Consider the following 15,713-nt stretch of genomic DNA (forward strand, 5'->3'; position numbering starts at 1 on the left):
TACTGTACGTTTAACACAGTATATATCAGTATGCTACTGCATGTTTAACGCAGTATATTTGAGTGCATTACTGTATGTTCAATGCAGTATATAATAATGTATTACTGCACGTTTAACGCAGTATATATCAGTGCGTTACTGTATGTTTAACGCAGTACCTTTGAGTGCTTTACTGCACGTTTACTGCACTATATTTTAGTGCGTTAGTGCACATTTACCACAGTATATTGCCAGGCGTCAGTGCAGTTTTACTGTAATATATTGTAGTGTGTCAGTGGAGTATGTCTGTGTATTGAGTACTCAAGTTAAAGTGCACCAAACACCACTTTCTGCTGATTAAAGTGTCTCCACACACACATGCCCCCATCATGTCTGGGAGGCCAACAAGGAGAGGCAGACATTCCCATGGCACTGTGAGGGGGCCAGTAGCATATGTGTCCACAGGCAAAGGTGGACGTGGTCCATCCTCAGGCAGGGCCTCAATTCCTCTGTTTAGTGATATTGCCGGTGCCATCCAGCTACAGAATGCAAAGGAGGTACTGGACTGGCATACTAAACCATCATCATCCTCCTCATTCTCCATCACCCAAGGAGAGACTACTGCACAGTCCACTGCAGTTGCCAGAGTGGCTTATTCTGCTTCCCTATTCACAACTACTCCTGTCATAGCCCCAGCATCAGGCATGGAAGAGTCAGCTGAGTTATTTGAACACAGCATCAGCCACTTGCTCCTTGATGATGCACAGCAATTACTTGAATCAGATCTTAGTTCTGAGGTTGAGGAAGGTAGGAACATGAGCCTACAGAGAGGGGAGAACACTGGTAAACAACAAATTGAGAGTCATGTTCCCCCAGCCTCAGCGTATTGCCAAGTTGTCTCCAGTGATAATGAGGATGGAGGGGATGATTAGGATGATGAGGTCACTGACATGACTTGGGTGCCGGATAGAACAGAGGAGGAAAGTGAGGGTGAAGCACAACCCCAAAGAGGCAGCCATCATGGAAGAGTAGAGGGCAGCCACCCTATTCCACCAGATTGTAGAGTTGTTATTTCCTGTCCCACTTCCCACAGCTCAGCTGTTTGGGCCTTTTTTAGCACATGTGCAATTTGCAAACTTTGCCTCAAGCACATCAATCGTGGCAAAAACACCAGCCATTTAGGTACCACATGCTTGACAAGGCATTTAACTTCCCACCACTCAGCCCATTGGCAAGAGCACCTGAAAGCCACAAAAAAGGATGCAATTCTGCTCCTCCTCACTCCTCACCTTTCTGGTCTACCCTGAAATGCCTCATGTCCTCTCAGCAGCCACCACTGACAGGGATGATGGTATAGCGCTGGGTGTCGCAGGTCCCTGCAGCATGTCTGCCAGTAGCACACCACCAGCTGTATACTACAGCAGGCAAATTTCTCTGCCCCATCTACTGCAGCAGAAAAAAAATACAGTCACTGTCACCCACATGCCCAGCGTCTAAATTTAAGTTTGTCAAAGCTGTTTGCTTTACAACTCCTGCCTTACCATTTGGTGGATTCTGCCCCCTTCCGTGAATTTTCAGAATGTGCTGTACCACAACGGCAAGTTCCCAGTCGCTATTTCTTTTTTTTCCCACACCAATGGCTGCTGATAAAGGATGCATGCACTGTACTGTCACCATTTGAGGAGGCCACAATGATGGTAAGCCTGGCAATGCATGCATCAGTGACACAATCCCTGTTGTGTTCCTGCTGGAGCAGACTCTCTGTGGCATTATGGTGGTCAGGGCACTCGAGGCAGAGCAGCGGGAGGAAGAGGAGGACTTCCTTTCCTGTCAAGGCCAGCTTCATGCAGACACTATTCTTCCTATGCCAAAGAACACACAAGAGAAGAGGGAGGAGCAGGAGAATTCTGACAGCTCTGGAGGCATCGAAGCAGAGCAAGACATACGTCAACCCTTATAAGATAGTTTTCCATCCCCAGAACCCTTGGGAGTAGTACGTAGCTGCAAGAAGTCAGTTCCAAATCCAGATACTGTAATCCTCAGTGACCCTGAGAAGTCTGCTTCTCATGCTTCTGCAAACATGCGGTGCATGGGCTCCCTCATTCTTCAAAGCCTGGAAAGGACCCGAGAATACATGGTATCAAGGAAAAGGACCATTGGCCTGCAACCCTCCTTGACCCCCATTACAAGGGGAAAGTCTTGGAAATCTTCCCATCCCCACAGAGGGAGCAGACAATGAAATTTCTTGAGGTCACCTTAAAGGCAAGTTTATTTAACACCTTTCCTGACTCTGCTAGGTTACAGTCTGTTGGAAAAGGCCATTGTGAGACTTCTGTTGTTCAAGAGAGGAGCGGTGGAGAAGGGAGCCACCTCAGTGATGCCTTTCAAAATTTTTTTTAGTCCTCTGCCCCCAGGGCTGTCAGCTTCCACATGCCATCGGCAGTGTCTTCATTATATGGAAGGAGATTATCTATGGATGAATACAGATATGGAGAGCTTTCCAGTTGAAGATCCACTGGGTTACTGGGTCACAGACCACTGGCCAGAACTTGCCCAGTATACAATAGAGCTGCTGGGCTGTCCTGCATCCAGCGTGCTTTCCGAACAAGCATTCAGTGCTGCCGGAGGTTTTGTGACAGACAAGAGTGCAGGGTCTGTCCACATGCAAATGAATCAGTCCTGGATTAGCAGCAACTATCAAGTAGACAGTGCATTTTGTTTAGTTCGATTCGTTTCTAATTCGAAAAAATTTTGACCGAATGCGATAAAAGTTGATCAAATTTGAAAAATTTGATCAAATTAGAAAAAAATCTACCGGATTACAAAAAGCTATCAAATTCAAAAAAATTCTACCACATTTGAAAAAATTTCACAGAATTCGAAACGTAAACTATATATAACCATTTTCCAAAATTCGAATTTCGTATAGAATTAAATCGAATCAGAATAGAAAAGATTAGAATAGAATAGAAAATAATAAACTAGAAAAACAATAGAACAGAATAGAATAAAATATAATATATATTATATTTTATTTTATTTTGTTCTATTGTTTTTCTAGTCTATTCTTTTCTATTATTATTGATTTCAAATTCAAATTTCGGAAGATGTTTTATATATATATATATATATTATATATATTCAGACTTCAGGTGGGTTACCTTCTTTTCTTGGCCCTTTAGTCAAATCACAGAACCGTCAGGGTGGACTCCCAATCTTCCACCATAAATCGATAAAGAAAAAACATAGACCGATGCTTGATGCAAATGTTTCTTTTACTTGAAAATTCCAATCATACAAAACTTGAAAGTGCAGATGTGCAAGCTACTGTACAGTATCGAGCGTGAATCGCTCTTCATCAGGCTTCTCTGGCTGTGTGTGGAGAACCCAACATCATTTTCTTCTCTTATCCCCACCCAACATATCACCACACATGTATCGAATCAAACCATTACCATTACTGATTAACTAATTAACTAAGCCTAAAAGATTAACCCTCACTGCATAAAGATAATAGTGAATGACATTACAATTCCATACACCAAAAATATTTACAAACAATAACTTCATGTATCCTACAAAGTATCATCTTCTTTTCAAACGTAATCTCGAAGTCAACAAGATCTCTTATCAAAACATTTATATCTATGCATTAATAAATCAGCAATCATTCCGGTTCATAATAATATAGTCTCAGATTTCTTAACCCATTTCCACTGTTAACTCTGTTGGCTGATTTCTCAAACGGGAATTCATTCCATTGAATCTGGAGAAGATGTAAAATATACATGTCATATATCAGATCACTACACTACCCTGCATCCACATCCTATAAAAATAGATATAGATCATAATCTCTATTCATACCATCCGGGTATAGAGACTGTAGTCTATTGATCCACCAAACTTCACGTTTCCTCAGTTTCAAAATCCTGTCCCCCCCTCTTTTGTCATGAGATATTTCCTCCAAAACCATGAATCGCAAATCGGTATCTCTGTGTCCCATCTCAGAGAAGTGACGTGACACAGGGAGACCTGACTGTGGATGTCGGATCGTACTGCGATGTTGTGCAATGCGACCCTTGATTTTCTGGGTAGTCTCACCTACATAGATGAGATTGCATGGGCATAAAAGGATGTATACCACATAGGATGTCTGGCACGTATAAAAGCCATTAAGTGTTACTTTATTTTTAGTTGTAGGATGAATACAGTGATTTCCCTTAAGCATCAAATTGCATTGAATGCAATTAAGACATGGATAACAACCCTTTCTTTTTCTGTTTCCTGGGTATCAGATCTAAATTCAGATCGCACAAGGGAGTCACGCAAAGTTTTATTGCGCCGATAGGCTTTCATAGGAATTTGTTGGAATTCTTCTATCTGCGGATATGATCGCTTTAAAATTGGCCAATGTCTCCTCACTAGGTTGAAGATCTTATCACTGTAACTGTGAAATTGGAAAGTGAATGGTATCCTAGATCTAGTTGATCAATATTTTTTATAATTACAGATTTTGGTTGGCTTTATAATCTTATTAAGTTCCTGTGTGATCAGACCATCCGGATAGCCCCGCTCTCTAAACTTATAGCACATCTCTTCTAGTCTATTGTTCCTCACTGTAGTGTTGCTCACGATCCGTGTTACCCTAAGAAGCTGACTTCTGATAATAGAGCCAAATACATGGGGGGGATGGTAACTATCAAATCTTAGAAGTTGGTTCCTATCGGTAGGCTTAGTGTACAGATCGGTCTCAATCCGTCCCTGTTCAATATAGACTCGTACATCCAAAAAAGGAACCGAACCATCACCAACTTGCATTTTGAACTGAATATTAGGAGAACAACCATTAATCATTTCATCAAAGGCTTTTAACGATTCAATGTTGCCCCGCCATACTGCAAAAATGTCATCTATATAGCGACAGGTGGCGCAGTACCTTTGCAAATTCTCATTATCAAAGATATATCTTTGTTCAAAATCATGCATGAATGAACATGCGTATGGCGAGGCAACATTGGAACCCATCGCAACTCCAGTCAGCTGTACAAAGTATTGATCCTTAAAAAGAAAATAGTTATTGTATAAAATTACATTAAATAATTTTTCAAAAAGGGAGATCTGGGCTTCTGGTTATTCATGACAATCTCTGATTAGACTGATTGCTGCTTCAATGCCTGCCTTATGTGGAATCAATCTATAAAGACTTGTTACATCCCAAGTTATAGATGACATTTTTGCAGTATGGCGGGGCAACATTGAATCGTTAAAAGCCTTTAATGAAATGATTAATGGTTGTTCGCCTAATATTCAGTTCAAAATGCAAGTTGGTGATGGTTCAGTTCCTTTTTTGGATGTACGAGTCTATATTGAACAGGGACGGATTGAGACTCATCTGTACACTAAGCCTACTGATAGGAACCAACTTCTAAGATTTGATACTTACCATCCCCCCCATGTATTTGGCTCTATTATCAGAAGCCAGCTTCTTAGGGTAACACGGATCGTGAGCAACACTACAATGAGGAACAATAGTCTAGAAGAGATGTGCTATAAGTTTAGAGAGCGGGGCTATCCGGATGGTCTGATCACACAGGAACTTAATAAGATTATAAAGCCAACCAAAATCTGTAATTATAAAAAATATTGATCAACTAGATCTAGGATACCATTCACTTTCCAATTTCACAGTTACAGTGATAAGATCTTCAACCTAGTGAGGAGACATTGGCCAATTTTAAAGCGATCATATCCGCAGATAGAGGAATTCCAACAAATTCCTATGAAAGCCTATCGGCGCAATAAAACTTTGCGTGACTCCCTTGTGCGATCTGAATTTAGATCTGATACCCAGGAAACAAAAACATTTCTGGGCAGAAAAAGAAAGGGTTGTTATCCATGTCTTAATTGCATTCAATGCAAACGTGAAGTTTGGTGGATCAATAGACTACAGTCTCTATACCCGGATGGTATGAATAGAGATTATGATCTATACCTATTTTTATAGGATGTGGATGCAGGGTAGTGTAGTGATCCGATATATGACATGTATATTTTACATCTTCTCCAGATTCAATGGAATGAATTCCCATTTGAGAAATCAGCCAACAGAGTTAACAGTGGAAATGGGTTAAGAAATCTGAGACTATATTATGATGAACCGGAATGATTGCTGATTTATTAATGCATAGATATAAATGTTTAGATAAGAGATCTTGTTGACTTTGAGATTACGTTTAAAAAGAAGATGATACTTTGTAGGATACATGAAGTTATTGTTTGTAAATATTTTTGGTGTATGGAATTGTAATGTCATTCACTATTATCTTTATGCAGTAAGGGTTAATCTTTTAAGCTTAGTTAATTAGTTAATCAGTAATGGTAATGGTTTGATTTGATACATGTGTAGTGATATGTTGGGTGGGGATAAGAGAAGAAAATGATGTCGGGTTCTCCACACACAGCCAGAGAAGCCTGATGAAGAGCGATTCACGTTCGATACTGTACAGTAGCTTGCACGTCTGCACTTTCAAGTTTTGTATGATTGGAATTTTCAAGTAAAAGAAATATTTGCATCAAGCATCGGTCCATGTTTATTCTTTATCGATTTATGGTGGAAGATTGGGAGTCCACCCTGACGGTGCTGTGATTTGACTAAAGGGCCAAGAAAAGAAGGTAACCCACCTGAAGTTTGAATATTATTATACTCCAAGTGAGCAAGTTATCTTCACACGATGGATATAAATGGATCTACTTTTTCCTATACCCAGGAAGAGACCACACAAATTATGTCTCAGATTTCAGGATCCAGGAATTTTTTGATGGGAAATACTCCGGTTTATAACTCTCGTACATGGGAGAAGTTGAGAAGAAAACATACCTCTTTAGAACTACATGGACTTACCTTGGCGGAATATCATCTAGTACAACGCATTCCCCGAGGTCTGAGGGTAAGATTGGCCCCTACTTTATTCAATGATAATGATGAGTTTAAAAATACATTCATGCAGATTCTCAACAAATGCTCGTTTGATCTGATGACTTTGACAATCTCATTCATACATAAAGAACTTGCTTCATTATCTGAGCAGCTTACTAAAATCGAATTGGATTTACGTACTGCGATGACTCCTGAAGATTTCAACAAATGTAAGGAGCTGGCTGATGAAAGTATAAATAAATATCGACTGGAATTGGAGACCAGAAAGCGGAACAAGTTTGACTGTGACATTGAGGACTATGAAAGGAACCAAGTGTATAGATGGCCACGTCCCTACCACCGATGCGGTTGTATGGAGTATGGAAACCACAGGAGAGATATGTCTAATAACTCCTCAGCTAACACCGACACCAATTCCTCGTCTAATTTTTTACAAGCAGATCGGAGAGGGATGTCCACCACCCAGATGCAGACCAGATCTCGGTACAACAGAGACGAGATGGGAAACCAGGACAGACACCGCAACACACGAGGCAATCGTGGTCGATCAAGGGAGATTTAATACACAATATCTCCAGACGGGTCTTGTCACTGGACGAGGTAGGACTTTTTAATCGTGGTTTATCATTTTGTCCCAAAAGTTACCTAGATCCATTTCAATTAGATCAGGATCTATACCGCTTATTCCGCAATATTAGATGGAAGGTCCATTTTCTTCACAAACCTTTCACCCAGGATGAAACAAATGAGGGGAGGTTGAACTGTAAAACATTGGGGTTAACAATGAAGTCTTAATCGGTTCCCCCTACTACTTATGTACCGGTTGAAATGTTTGTGCAGGAGGTTACCCGTGATGTGAAAAATCTGATACATCAAGTTGATTACAAAGATCATGTACCTAATAATCTATCCCCCCAAGAAAGATCAGCTCTACGTGAGCTAACTAAACGGGACGACATTATTTGTAAACCAGCGGATAAAGGGGGTTCAGTCGTGATTATGGACCCTCAGGCATATGAGAGTGAGATTCAGCGACAACTGGATGATCATACTGTATACAAACGCATACATTCAGATCCTACATGGAGCATTAGAAAGATCCTAGAGAGCATTTTGAAACCAGCAGCTAAAAAAGGGTTAATCTCACAGGACTTATTTGAATTGTTGTTACCATCACACACACGTATCCCTGTTCTATATGTGTTACCGAAGATCCACAAAGACAGTCATTCCCCACCAGGACGTCCGATCGTGTCAGGGAGAGAGTCAAATTTTGTTCCCACAGCTAAATTACTGGACAAGGTACTGTCACCTCTTGTGAAAAATACCTGATCTTACATCAAGGACTCTAATGACTTTCTTTTGAAAATCAGAGAGTTACCATTGATTCATGATGATTTGATCCTTGTAACTTGGGATGTAACAAGTCTTTATACATCGATTCCACATAAGGCAGGCATTGAAGCAGCAATCAGTCTAATCAGAGATTGTCATGAATACTCAGAAGCCCAGATCTCCCTTTTTGAAAAATTATTTAATGTAATTTTATACAATAACTATTTTCTTTTTAAGGATCAATACTTTGTACAGCTGACTGGAGTTGCGATGGGTTCCAATGTTGCCCCGCCATACGCATGTTCATTCATGCATGATTTTGAACAAAGATATATCTTTGATAATGAGAATTTTCAAAGGTACTGCGCCACCTGGTGGCGCTATATAGATGACATTTTTGCAGTATGGCGGGGCAACATTGAATCGTTAAAAGCCTTTGATGAAATGATTATAGGTTGTTCTCCTAATATTCAGTTCAAAATGCAAGTTGGTGATGGTTTGGTTCCTTTTTTGGATGTACGAGTCTATATTGAACAGGGACGGATTGAGACCGATCTGTACACTAAGCCTACCGATAGGAACCAACTTCTAAGATTTGATAGTTACCATCCCCCCCATGTATTTGGCTCTATTATCAGAAGCCAGCTTCTTAGGGTAACACGGATCGTGAGCAACACTACAGTGAGGAACAATAGACTAGAAGAGATGTGCTATAAGTTTAGAGAGCGGGGCTATCCGGATGGTCTGATAACACAGGAACTTAATAAAATTATAAAGCCAACCAAAATCTGTAATTATAAAAAATATTGATCAACTAGATCTAGGATACCATTCACTTTCCAATTTCACAGTTACAGTGATAAGATCTTCAACCTAGTGAGGAGACATCCACAGTCAGGTCTCCCTGTGTCACGTCACTTCTCTGAGATGGGACACAGAGATACCGATTTGCGATTCCTGGTTTTGGAGGAAATATCTTGTGACAAAAGAGGGGGGGACAGGATTTTGAAACTGAGGAAACGGGAAGTTTGGTGGATCAATAGACTACAGTCTCTATACCCGGATGGTATGAATAGAGATTATGATCTATACCTATTTTTATAGGATGTGGATGCAGGGTAGTGTAGTGATCCGATATATGGCATGTATATTTTACATCTTCTTCAGATCCAATGGAATGAATTCCCGTATGAGAAATCAGCCAACAGAGTTAACAGTGGAAATGGGTTAAGAAATCTGAGACTATATTATTATGAACCAAAATGATTGCTGATTTATTAATGCATAGATATAAATGTTTTGATAAGAGATCTTGTTGACTTTGAGATTACGTTTGAAAAGAAGATGAGACTTTGTAGGATACATGAAGTTATTGTTTGTAAATATTTTTGGTGTATGGAATTGTATTGTCATTCACTATTATCTTTATGCAGTGAGGGTTAATCTTTTAGGCTTAGTTAATTAGTTAATCAGTAATGGTAATGGTTTAATTCGATACATGTGTGGTGATATGTTGGGTGGGGATAAGAGAAGAAAATGATGTCGGGTTCTCCACACACAGCTAGAGAAGCCTGATGAAGAGCGATTCACGCTCGATACTGTACAGTAGCTTGCACGTCTGCACTTTCAAGTTTTGTATGATTGGAATTTTCAAGTAAAAGAAACATTTGCATCAGGCATCGGTCCATGTTTTTTTTTTTTTTCTATTTTGTTCCATCATTTTTCTATGTTATTATTTTCTATTCTGCTCTAAACTTTTCTATTCAAATTCATTCTATACGAAATTCGAATTTCAGAAGATGGTTTCTAAATTTCAAATTTTGTATAGAATGAATTCAAATTTTAATAGAAAAGATTAGAATAGAAAAAAAGAATAGACAAGAAAAACAATAGAACAGAATAGAATAAAATATAATATATATTTTATATTTTATTCTATTCTGTTCTATTGTTTTTCTACTCTATTCTTTTCTACTCTATTCTAAATTCGAATTCATTGTATACGAAATTCAAATATTTTTTCTACGCTGTTCTTTTATTTTCTACATTATTCTTAATTAATTATTATTAATCTTTTCTATTTGAATGCAAATTCATTCTATACGAAATTCGAATTTCGTATAGAGTAAAATCTAATTTGAAAAGGAAAGATTAGAATAGAATAGACAAGAATAGAAAAGAATAGCATAGAAAAACAATAGAACAGAATATAATAAAATATAATATATACTATATTTTTTCTATTCCGTTCTATTGTTTTTCTCTGCTATTCTTTTCTATTATTTTCTATTCTAATTTAATCTTTTCTATTCTAATTTTAGAAATTTCAGAAATTCTGAAATTCTAACTTCGTTTAGAATGAATTTGAATTAGAGTAGAAAAGAATAGAAAAGAATAAAAATAGAAAAACAATAGAACAGAATAGAATAAAATATAACATATATCATATTTTATTCTATTCTGTTCTGTTGTTTTTCTAGTCTATTCTTTCCTATGCTATTCTAATTCATTCTATATGAAATTCGAGTTTCGGAAAATGGTTTTATATATATATATATATATATATATATATATATATATATATATATATATATATAGAATGAAATAGAACGAAATCGAATTCTAATAGAAAAGACTAGAATAGAAAAAAAAACAACAGAACGGAATAGAAAACAAAGTATATATATATATATATATATATATATATATATATATATATATATATAGTGCAGAATTAATTTGAATTTGAAGAGAAAAGATTAGAATAGAACATATTACCGTATTTATCGGCGTATAACACGCACTTTTTTCCCCTTAAAATCAGGGGAAAGTCGCAGGTGCGTGTTATACGCTGATCCCCTGCGATCCCGAGCTGTCAAAATATCAAAATCGCCGACCGCGATTTGAAAATGGCGCCGCCGGCACCGAAATACACAGAGCCGGTCCTCGGCTCTTTCCGGCGGCTCTCGTTTACTTTCGGTTTCACTCGTAGCCCCGAGCGGAGCTATCCGAGTAGGTTCGGATAGCTCCGCTCGGGGCTACGAGTGAAACCGAAAGTAAACGAGAGCCGCCGGAAAGAGCCGAGGACCGGCTCTGTGTATTTCGGCGCCGGCGGCGCCATTTTCAAATCGCGGTCGGCGATTTTGAAGCCCAGCAAGCAGGGACAGGGGATCGAAGGCTGCACTGGGGCAAGGCTGCACTGGGGAAGGCTGCACTGGGGAAGGCTGCACTGGGGAAGGCTGCACTGGGGCAAGGCTGCACTGGGGAAGGCTGCACTGGGGCAAGGCTGCACTGGGGCAAGGCTGCACTGGGGCAGGCTGCACTGGGGCAAGGCTGCACTGGGGAAGGCTGCACTGAGAAGGCTGCACTGAGAAGGCTGCACTGAGATGGCTGCACTGACAAGGCTGCACTGGGGAAGGCTGCACTGACATGGCTGCACTGGGGCAAGGCTGCACTGAGAAGGCTGCAATGATGGGCATTTAAATGTAAGTTTTTTTCCCTTCAACTTCCCCCCTAAAAGTTTTTTTTTCCTTAAAATTCCCTCCTAAATTGGGGTGCGTGTTATACGCCGGTGCGTGTTATACGCCGATAAATATTTTTTTCTCTTCTGCTCTATTGTTTTTCTATGCTATTATTTTCTATTATTTTCTATTATTTTCTATTCTAATCTTTTCTATTGGCATTCGATTTCATTCTATACAAAATTTGAATTTCAGAAGATAGAGAAGGACAAAGATAACAGTGAACTGCTGGCTGACACTCAAGGTTAACTCAAACAATATCTCAAAAAAACATCAAAATTAAACAGTGCTGTGCAATCAGAAAAAATTAGATTAAATTAGTTAAATAACGAATCGAAACGAAACAAAACAAATTTTTTCATCCTACACATGTCTACTATCAAGCCCCTGATGCCGATGTCGCTGATTAAGTGCTTAGTAGATCTCAAATCTCTGAAAGACTTATAGGCTGCCTAGCTTTGTGGGCGTTGATTTCATCTGGAAGAATTTTTTTGGTGTAGGTTTCATGGGCACAATTAACACCCAGGGACCAATTTTTCCGCACCTATTTGACAGGTTCATATCATTTAAATTTTTGACAGCGAGTATCTTGATGGGGTTATATAGGGTTATCTGTTACTGTTTGAGCAGGGCATCAAAGTAAAATTTTTGACAGCAAGGCCATTTCTTGCTTTCATCAAGAGTAACTCTATAGGGTTACGGTGTGAAGGCACCACTGACACTCAAAGACCAATTTTTCCACACCTGTTTGACAGGTGCATTTCATTGCAATTTTTGATAGCAAGGCCAATTCTTGCTTTCATCAAGAGTACCTTGATAGGGTTACAGTGTGACGGCACCACCAACACCCAAAGACCAATACTTATGCATCTGTTTGACTGGTGCATATCATTTACATTTTTGACACCAAGGCCAATTCTTGTTTTCATCAAGAGTACCTATATAGGGTTATGGTGTGAAGGCACCACCAACACCCAATGCCCAATTTTTCCACACCTATTACTTATATCTAAAATCTGCAAAGGAGGCACCAGAATTGGTGTCTCCTGGCCCCCCAAGCCATTGTTTATAAAATAAAGAAAGCTTGAATGGAAAATAATTTTTTTGGCTTTATAAACTTCAATATTGCTGCAGCAGGCTCTATACATGGTACAGATGAACCACATTACAGGCAGACTAATGGGACCCCCCAGGCACTATATATAAAGGATTTTTTCATTTTTTTTGTTATTTCTCATTTTGATGGTTTCACTTTAAGAATCTGTAAATTACTGCTCATTTAAAAATGATGTTTTTAGCAACTTTTTTTATTGATACATGTACCCGAACCCCCATAACCATTGTATGCTCAATTACCTGCACATAAGCCTTCAAAATAGTCACTTTTGATTTTTCTAGTTCGGGTCCCATAGACTTCAATGGTGTTTATTATACGGTTCCAAACTTTTGAGATGTTCAAAAGTTTTGCAGCAAACCGAACAGGGGGTCATTCGGCTCATCTCTACTGGTCATCCATGAAAGACCTGTGGCTGGGACAGATGTCCCTTTTGGAGATGGACATCTTCCCTCGCTTTTTGTACATCTTTTAAACCATTCTGATCTGGGTTCTGCGTTTAGTCTACCGATTGGCGCATTTGGCCTTATTGAAATTTCTCTGGCCTAAATCCCTGGATTGACTGCGCTACGATAAATTAGTTAAGCGTTGTATTAACGGGGTTTGGGTCTTCCCCATCTTGACCTCTATCATTCCACAGCACTGCTCTGCAGGATCCTAGATTGGTTTCATTACCATTCTTCCAAGCAATGTGTTGGCCTTGAGAGAAATATTTTGCCAGTCCCACTGTTCTCACTCCCATAGATTCACCCTACTGATCGTCCTCTGCTGTCTTTCTTAACACTCATTGCTTGCCTAGACTATTAGAGCTTATGTTATTTTCTTTTAACCAGGTCCCATGACCCTGGTCCTAAGGAACTTGGGGTTTCTCTGCGGAACAAATTCCATGGGTTTCCTTCAAAGTCAGGCATCACACCCATCTCCCATTAAACATGCGTTAGGGGTTGATGGGGTTGAAATGCCTACTGGAAATACCATCATCTTCTCTCCCACACCAAGGGCAGTAGTTATATTACTTCCAGCTTCAACATTTTTATAAACAACATGACATAGAGGGACTGCATAGAGATCTGATCTTATTTGAAGACCTATGCTGTTTGATGCAGAGTGCCCACATGCCTTATCTAAACTCTGTGGTATCCTGTTGTCACACACATTCACCAATAGCCCATTCTACATTTGGGACTGGGAGCAGGAAATGGAACATGCTCCTTCCACTGAAGACTCATATAAAGTTTTCCTCCTTACCTTCAAAATTGCCTTAATGCTGTAAATGTGGAGAGCCAGATGGTATGCATCTCCATATGTGGTCCTGTTCCAAAATTAGACCCTACTGGAAGACCATCTTCTGCCTAAGACATCTTATAATGGATAGCGCATGGCCAGAGACACCTGAGGTGGCCTTCCTTTCCATGATACCTGGTTTGATTAAAAAAATTATTAAGAAGAACATGTTCTGATTCCTGGGTTACTGAATTCAACTCCATTATGCAAATGGAAGAGTTATTTGCCCTTGCAAATAACAACTTCTCCAAATTTCGAGAATGGTTTTCATGGATTGACTTTTCTGATTCTCCTAAAATCTTGCCTTTTCTTAGGAATCAGGCCTGCAACAATCATCTTTGAGACCACATGGATGGACCCTTCCATTAGATGCTTTAACCTCTCCTCTTCTCTCTCTCTCTCTCTCTCTCTCTCTCCTTGTTTCTCTCTTTTCTTCTTCGCTGTATCTCCTTCTCTTTTCTAGAATTCTCCCATCTTTAACTTTATACTTTTAACTTTATACTTAGGAAAAGCGCCATTATGAACCTATGCAAGTGTTCACATCACTTGGATTGGTATCTCATGTTTTACTGGTTTGGAGCCTGCGTTGGAACTAGACCTGACTTCCTGTTTTCCACCCGGTGGGTCCAAAATGAGTGGCTAATCAAGTAAATTTTTGAGCCTGTCATCAGTGCATATTCTTATTAGGTTTCCCAATCACTGTTTAATATTTTTATATGGTTTGCTATCCTTTGTGGCAAATTATATCGCTGATATACCTGTATATACTGCTGTTGCTGCAGTACCATGTTTACGAGATTGTAAATATGCCCCGTTTTTTATTAAAAAATTGTAAAAAAATAAAATAAAGGTTGCAGAACAAAGGAATACTGTGAAGGAGGTACAATGTAGCACAGAGGCATCATATACTGTTAATGAAAAGTTACCAAAAATTAGAGCCTAAACCTTAAAGTGTAACTAAACCCACCTCATAAACAGCAATTAATAAATGGTGTGTTACATGCTGTTCATACTCACTCAGTCACTATGAGATTCATTATTTGTACCCTGCTAAACTCCTGGTTGATCCTGCTGCTTTCTATCTCCACCTTGTGTTCATGTCCCTAATTCAGCTAGGGATTTTGCAGCTGTGGTGGCAAAATCTGCTTGGTTTTCAGTGAGTTTCTATGCTGAGCATTTCTTCCCTATCACATCTGAGCAGCCCATACAATTATAGAGTCACATATGTGGGCATATACACAGTGGTAAATAGTGGTAAATGACAGCCCACTGCCTCAAACACAATGGGGGTGGGATATTACATGTAGATTAATGGAGACTTCACCTCTCTTATTATATAAGACATGGGTTGGAGGGGCATGACACAGCTTGTGACTGGCAGAAGTCCACCAACACTATGTTATTGCCAAAAAAAATAACAAAATGTATTTCAGATATACTGTATATTCGTATGACAATTTTAAACAGTTTATTGATATTACTTATTTATTTTTACTCTGTATTCCAAAGGCTGCTTTTTTTACTTTGTGACCAGCAGCAG

Source organism: Aquarana catesbeiana, linkage group LG04, assembly GCF_042186555.1.
Source record: "Aquarana catesbeiana isolate 2022-GZ linkage group LG04, ASM4218655v1, whole genome shotgun sequence".
NCBI lineage: Eukaryota > Metazoa > Chordata > Amphibia > Anura > Ranidae > Aquarana > Aquarana catesbeiana.